The 8,095-nt window shown below is 37.1% G+C and overlaps 1 protein-coding gene across 1 annotated transcript in view; it reads left to right on the top strand.

The window, feature by feature from the left end:
• The first annotated feature begins 1,792 nt into the window (after window positions 1-1,792).
• The window catches only part of LOC137642411 (uncharacterized), a 620,767-nt gene continuing 614,464 nt past the window's right edge, over window positions 1,793-8,095 (top strand). Inside the window, 1 exon segment of the mRNA XM_068374954.1 lies at window positions 1,793-1,845. The gene's annotated coding sequence lies outside the window, so the exon portion shown is untranslated.

The following is an 8,095-nucleotide window of genomic DNA, read 5'->3' as shown; positions in this document are numbered from 1 at the left end:
TCTCTCTCTCTCCTCTCTCTCTCTCTCTCTCTCTCTCTCTAACAGATTTTGTAGATTCGAGATAAATGCCCTCATTAGAATATTGAGAGTCAATTGGCAGGACAGGATTAGAATTAAAACCATAAGAGAAATTACTCGAGTGCCATGTGTGGATGAGATCATGATGAGTGGTAGATGGAGATGGTTTGGTCATGCTCTTCGCACTCCCCAAGAGAGATTAGTTCACCAAACGTTCAACTGGGAATACAAGGCACTAGAAGAATTTGAAGACCCAGGCCTATATGGATGAGGACTATGAAACTTGAAGTAGGATATGATGAATGGAGAAGCATTGATTTAAAAGCTCAAGATAGACATGGCTGGCGAAATCTAACCAATGCCCTTTGCTTCAATAGGCGTATGAGGAGATGATGATGATATATATATATATATATATATATATATATATATATATATATATATAATATATATACATATATATATATATATATATATATATATATATATATATATATATATATATATATATATACACATATATGTATATACAGTATATATATATATATATATATATATATATATATATATATATATATATATATATATATATATATATATATATATATATATATATATATATATGTATATGTGTGTGTGTGTCATTGGACTGGTAGCAAGAAAAATAATGTATATAAAAATAATGATGTAGTAAGTACGCTATGCAATGTAGGATTATTAGGAAAGAAGACAGTGCAAAATTGAGGACAAGTAGCCTACTTAAGTTCAGTAGGTAATGAATACTCAGGTTGGACATATTAAGGCTCAAGAAACTAAAATTGATATACGATACAATCAATGAAGCCCCCCCCCTCTCTCTCTCTCTCTCTCTCTCTCTCTCTCTCTCTCTCTCTCTCTCTCTCTCTCTCTCTCTCTCTCTCTCTCTCTCTCAGTATTTTACTTTATGGACGAAATATCAAGTTTTATCCTACTGGATATTACCCATATTCTCAAACATCATAGTTGACAGATATGTTGATGACTACCTTCTTACTCGAAAATTTGCACGACGTGCACGAATAATACTTACATCAGAACTATCATCATTAGTATCGTCTCCCACGCCCATTAACGTGAAGGGCCTCGGTAAAATTTTGCCAGTCGTATCTATCTTCACCTTTTATATTAATACCTCTCCACTCATCATCTACTCCACACTTTATAGTCCTCAGCCATGTAGTCTTTTCTAGTGCCTTCACTGCCTTGTGGAGCCCAGTTAAACGTTTGATGAACTCATCTCTCTCGGGGAATGCGAAGAGCATGCCCAAACCATCTCCATCTACCCCTCACCATACATATGGCCTTCGAGTAATCTCTCTTATAGTTTCATTTCTAATCCTGTGCTGCCATTTAGCTCCCAATATCCTTCTGAGGGTTTTGATCTCAAATCTACAAAATCTGTTGGATATTGTGACAGGACTATGCTAATATTGATTTAATTCTTGGAAATCTTAATACTGCTGCCATTTATAGGAGGAACTGCACTTAATATGTTTTAAGTACTTGGATAAAGGAACTTAAAAAGGTCAACTGTCTTATATAAAGCATTTTTAAAAACAGCCGACAACGTACTGCGTTGCAAAAGCAGATGGTAGTGTATTGAATTTTTGGTTAGATGCGAGTCCAATAGATGGCTCTGTTGAGGCGGGAACTCTAACAAAGCAGCTGTTTAGTTCACTCACTGGCTCAGTGTCGTGTTGGATGTGAGTGAGTTCGGGTGTGCGTAAATCACTCTCGGACCTTTTGAGGACTCGTTGGATTACTCGTTTTGTTACTTGTTACGAGGGGGTGAGTCGAGCTTTATTTAATTGTAGATTTATTAGGGTAGATAAAGAGATGCTTGCTCTTATTTTGTCTTTTGAATTATGTTAACGACTTGGTATATACTGTTTATACTGGAAAACCGGCCTCCAGGGTTTAGAGATGGGAGCGACCCAACCACCCACAGTTGCCAAAGATGGTTGTTTGTTTGGGCAATAAGGTTCGAAATCCATATTGAAAAATCTGCTTATTTAGAAGGGGCAATCCCATTGCCAGCATCGGTAAATTCTATCAAAATTATTCCTTGACACTGTTGTATAAAAATCTCAAAACAAAGTTTATTATAAGAATGATATAATGGCAATATTTTATCCCCTGGAACAACCCTGGCATTCTACAGTAACAGGACATAATCCCCAGGGCCTCAGAGGGGCATTTCCTCGTGTGAAAATAAGACGAGCGTCGCCGTAACTATCTCTTTAACATCTTGGGATTTTGTTCACGATTGACGGATGCGACGACATCTTAGAGCCTGGAATCTCCTGTTCGCCCATTTTTGGCGCGCTTCCAAACAGATGTAACGGGCATGGAAGTGTCAAATATCCCTCCCTCCCTCTCACCCTCTTCCCCCTTCCTCTCACTCTCACCCTCTTCCCCCTTCCTCTCACTCTCACCCTCTTCCCCCCTTCCTCTCCTACTGCCTCATCCTATTCCCCCTCCTCAACATTTTTTGCTCCTTTCCCATCGTTATCCTTACATTAAAGGGTCGGTTGCCTGATGCGTCCTCTCCAATGCAATCAAAGGCATCCTCTTCCACCAAACATCTTCATATCATCCTTCACATTATCTCGCCATCTAATTCACTGCCTCCCTTTTGATCTCCCCCTAACAGGTTCCTCTCCATTTTTTGCCTCTGGTACCAACCTCCCACCACCTTACCCCTTTCCCTTATCAGTGTCTACCCCAAGCGCCGCCCACTATTATTTGAGGCGGTTATACATCCCTTAAACCATTATTTGAGGCGGTTATACATCCCTTAAACCATTATTTGAGGCGGTTATACATCCCTTAAACCATTATTTCACGGGTATATGAACTGACGATGATGTGTCTCTGTCAATATGGACACTGAAAATCTGTGCTTGGAAATGAGACTCCCCCGTAACCTTGTTTTTTTTTTTTATCGACATATTGTTCTGTCAGTTGTGACCGCTTCGCTTTTATTTATTTTTCAGCGGACAGGGCTATGTTACAATATTTCTTTATATGTATTTTATAGAGGGTTCGTTGTTTCCCTTATTTTTATAGTATAAATGTAGAGTGAGGGGCCATGCTTATAGAGACGTGTATGTTTTTAGGTTCGAATGCAGCTTAGGCCTATGGGATATTATTGCCTTATATACCATATAGGCCTAAGTCATGGGCAATTCGCTTCATTAATTAATGTTCCACGACTCTTTTTAATAAGCCGTGAACAGGATTGGGAGACAGGTTGAATTAAGTCGTGTAAAATAGTGCCCAGTCATTGCAGCAGGTTGGCTTTGCTTACCTCTCTTCCTTCTTTGCTTGTTTGTTTGGTTAAGGCTCGAGTTAGATTAACATGTAGCTGTCGATATTACATGGTTTTGTAATGCGCTCTCTCTCTCTCTCTCTCTCTCTCTCTCTCTCTCTCTCTCTCTCTCTCTCTCTCTCTCTCTCATAGGCCTATACACACACGCGCGCACACACACACATAATATATATATATATATATATATATATATATATATATATATATATATATATATATATATATATATATATATATTATATATATATATATATATATATACATTGCGATATATAACTACGTTAAGAAATTTATGTAATATGCATAAATATAGTAATTAACCGAGGTAAGTAAAATGCATTATATTTAGTGATTTAGTGGAATATATATATTATGAAGTTGACAACCATATATATTTCACTTTTTATTTGTAACAATTAGTCCCATCATTTCAGTTTATGATAGACAAGACATTTGTTGTGTTAATGAAATAAAGATTGAATAAGCTCTATTAGCTTGTTGATCAAGCGTTAATTTAACTAGAATGTTTAGTCATTTGTAGCTTAACTTTTTATATATTTTTTTTTCTATTTGACCTAAAATTTAGCTTGGGATTATTCAAGATGGGATGATAAGATTAAAAATAACTTATTTTTTATCTTCTTTTGCGAGTCTTCTATTAAGCCACTTGGCTCGTGCATTAGGAATTAAACAAGTTATTTGAACTTATGTGAATATATATCTCATTGGTAACCCATTCAAACGTGCTTAATAGTGTGGGGGTTGGATTAACCCTGTTTTGCAAGTTGCAATTGAGTGGCTTTTTACGGCATGCGTTGCGGACTTATCTTTGAAATGTAATATTATATATCCTCTTTAAAACTTAATATTATACATTCTCAAGGATATATTTAATATGTAATAATATACATCCTCAAGGGATATATATATATATATATATATATATATATATATATATATATAGTATATATATATATATATATATATACAGTATGTATATATATATATATATATATATATATATAATATATATATATATTATATATATATATATATATATATATACAAACACATACATAAACAATATCATATTTCGTTTTTTTTTTCCACGATCCCCAGAAACCTGAACAAGAAAACGGAATTCTTAACCTATATCTTGTGTTGATTGACATTCATAGACAGTTAATGATTTGGTGTGCATTAATTGCTTCATAGTCAATTACTGATATGTTTATTAGGGGTCATATAAATGAGTGCTATTATTTGCCATGGAAAATTAATAGGAAGGTAAATGAGGCACTGTTACTCGTTTTGAAAATTAACCGTTAGGTCAGTTTGACCCCAGGCAGGGCTGCCTCACAGGTCAGGGTTCAGTAATTGGTTGCTGTGTGAGTGTCGTTGTCTCTTAGTTCTTGATTGAATCTTATTTGTTTATGGAGATATTCTAGACTATTAAAGAACTAAGGGCGTTGATATTGGAGTTGCTGGAATTTAGTCATAAGCTGTCTTCTTTCATAGGGAGGTATCTGTTTATGTAGTGCTCTCTCTCTCTCTCTCTCTCTCTCTCTCTCTCTCTCTCTCTCTCTCTCATCTCTCTCTCTCTCTCTCTTCTCTCTCTCTCTCTCTCTCTCTTAATTTAGTTGTGTTGGATTGAAATGCTCCTAGGAATAAACGCGAAACGTGAACTTAGGCCTAATGCTTATATGTAAGCCCTTTGGTTTTTGCGTTGATTTATATACAAAATGATTTTGTCATTGATAAATTGTGCATTTGATATTAACATTCAAAAGTACCAAACAAACTTCCTTTAAGACCATTTAAAGGTTTAATGACCAGAACTAAGTATATAGTAGCCTACAACCCTATATGTACTTTTTTCCGGGTTCATAGGCTGATGATTTTTTAGCTCATCTCAGATGCGTTATTTTTTTTTTCAATCGAGAAACTTATTTGTCTGATATCTGCAAAATTTGATCAATTGAAGGATTGCAAAATATGTCGAGGCCATAACTAGGCCGTGGCATGATATTCTCTCGTGAAAGCCGTCGCCTTGAGGGTATCCAAGTCGTCTGCGACTCTCCTTACGTATAAAGGTCGGAGAAATCCAAAGAATATCACATTTTCTTTCCATGGGTTGCCTCTTGGTAGCCTTGGGAAACTGACCAAATTTGGCATATTTCCTCTCTCTCTCTCTCTCTCTCTCTCTCTCTCTCTCTCTCTCTCTCTCTCTCTCTCTCTCTCTCTCTCTCTCTCATTTTTGAGTGCTTGATTTTAGTACAAGATAGTTTCTTTTTAATTATGCCTAATTGTTACATAGTTGTTTGTTTAATGATAGATTTTTACGAACGGGTCCATGAGATACGATTAATTACTCAGTGCACATTGATTCATAGCTCTCTCTCTCTCTCTCTCTCTCTCTCTCTCTCTCTCTCTCTCTCTCTCTCTCTCTCTCTCTCTCTCTCTCTCTCTCTATGCCCTGATTCTCATCAACGAGCATAGAATGCGTCGTCGGAGCAAACACCTGCTCTGTGGCAAAACCGTATTATAAAAAAAGTCACTGTACTAAACATGGGCGAAAGCACTCGAGGGAGTTCATCGACCTCCACATGCAAAAGTGCACGCTAGAGATCGCCGCCAGGTCGGGCAAGAAAACGTCCAACACGCTGTGACTTCTTTTGCAGGGTTCTTTCTAGACCGTTCGTGGGCGGTGCTTGTGAAAGCCAGGGACCGTACGTTAGAGGTTTTAAATGCCGCTCGTGGATGGTAGTGATCAGGGTTATAAGAATTCTTTTAACCCTGGTAGTGATATGGCCCTTAGAGGCTGGTCATATATACACATGTCGCTACCTCATTGCAAGAGGGTCGTAACTCCAAATTCCTGATTTTTCAAGAGACGCATTTGAAAGTTGCTAAGTCCAATGAATTTGATCATGTTTCTACAAATCTTCTTAGTGCCATCTCTCGGCCGCTAATTCACCTAGATTTACGACTCTGTTTTACCAAAAGATGCAGAATCAATTCGGCAATCTTGTACACCATATAACTCAAAACTAGCAAATTTGGAGTTACGACCCTCTTGCAATGAGGTAGCAATGTGATCAGCGCTCAAGACTCCTCTAGGACTAGGGAGGGACAGGCAATGGCTGCTAGTGACTCATCAGGTAGATCTATGGGTTCCCGAAAACCCCTATCCTTAGCTCACCAAGAATTGTGAGGTTGCAGACACAAAACGAACTAACAGGTTTGAGCTGGACTCGAGGGATGAAGTTGTTAACACTATCGAGTTTGAGTGGGACTCGAACCCCACTGTCTGGCGATCACCTAATAGCCGTAACAATACTCCAGTGTGAGTCTTCACCAACTATTGATTGATTTCAGTTATTTCTTTCCATACCTATTAATCATTGTTTTATATATCTCGGTTGCCTTTTCAGATCGATACTACACAGTATTTTAGTAGTTTTATTCCAGCTATGGCCATGTAGCAGTTGAATGGGTGAAACTCCAAAAGTTTTAACTTGGAAACAAATATTTTCATGTTGAGAACAGGATGACATAAGCCTCTGTAGTTTTTTATATGAAAGATCTATTTTAATGCTGTTACTGTTCATAGAATATTTTATTATAAATCGTTCATTACTTCTCGTGTAGTTTATTTATTTCTTGATTTCTTTTCCTCACCGGGCTATCTTTCTCTGCATCTTGCTTTTCCAACCGGGTTGTAGCTTAGCTAGTAATAATAACAATAATAATGGATTCGGTAATACCCTAAGAGAGAAGAGAGAGAGAGAGAGAGAGAGAGAGAGAGAGAGAGAGAGAGAGAGAGAGAGAGAGAGAGAGTCGGGTAGTAAGAGAAGACCTCTTGAATAGAGAGAGAGAGAGAGAGAGAGAGGAGAGAGAAGAGGAGAGAGAGAGAGAGAGAGAGAGAGAGAGAGAGTGAGTCTGGGGTAGTAAGCAAAGACCTCTTGAATTATTCTGTCATTTGTTGCGGGTTTCATTACCGTCCCTTTCCTGGAAGTTTGCTGTTGGTACTTTGGCTGTTTATTTTCCATTAGGCTCTGTCAAAGCCTATGTGGAGACTGGTTCAAATCGAAAGTTGTAGTGTCGTGAGATAGTGGTTTACTAAATCTGATTGCCCGGTTATCCTCTTGGACGCAAAAAACGTTTAGTCCCTACTATGAGTCCACGTTATTATAAATTGACCAGCGAAATTCATGTAATTGTATTAAGCCATTATTGTCATTATCAAATTACTGTGTGTAGCTACGAAGAATGGTTATATTTTGTTGGTTGTGTTGTTATTAAGTTATTGCCGTATATTATGAAATAACTCCATATAGGGTGTTTTCGAAATAATCTCCTTATAGGCTAAGGCGTTCTGTCAAGTTCGTCCATTATTTTTTTTTTTTTGGGGGGGGGGGGTCTGAAATGCATCGGTTGTCTGTTACAGTTTGAGTTAACGAATGATTATATTCAATGATTGCAAAAACCAAACTAAAGAAGATAGTCTAATTGTCTTATTGGATGCGAAAGTTTATGTTGCATCTTCGTGCTATCTTGTCATATTTCAATTTTATTGATAATATATAGTGACTTTTACTGTGAAATTTGTAGGGACGTGGCCGCATGGTGTCCAACTGATATTCAAAACGATTATTTTGCACAAAGTGGAGTGAAGTTATATTCATACTATTTTATTCACATAAA

The sequence above is a fragment of the Palaemon carinicauda genome, chromosome 6 (genome assembly GCF_036898095.1).
Source record: "Palaemon carinicauda isolate YSFRI2023 chromosome 6, ASM3689809v2, whole genome shotgun sequence".
Classification (NCBI taxonomy): Eukaryota; Metazoa; Arthropoda; class Malacostraca; order Decapoda; family Palaemonidae; genus Palaemon; species Palaemon carinicauda.
This window is presented reverse-complemented; position numbering and strand designations above follow the sequence as displayed.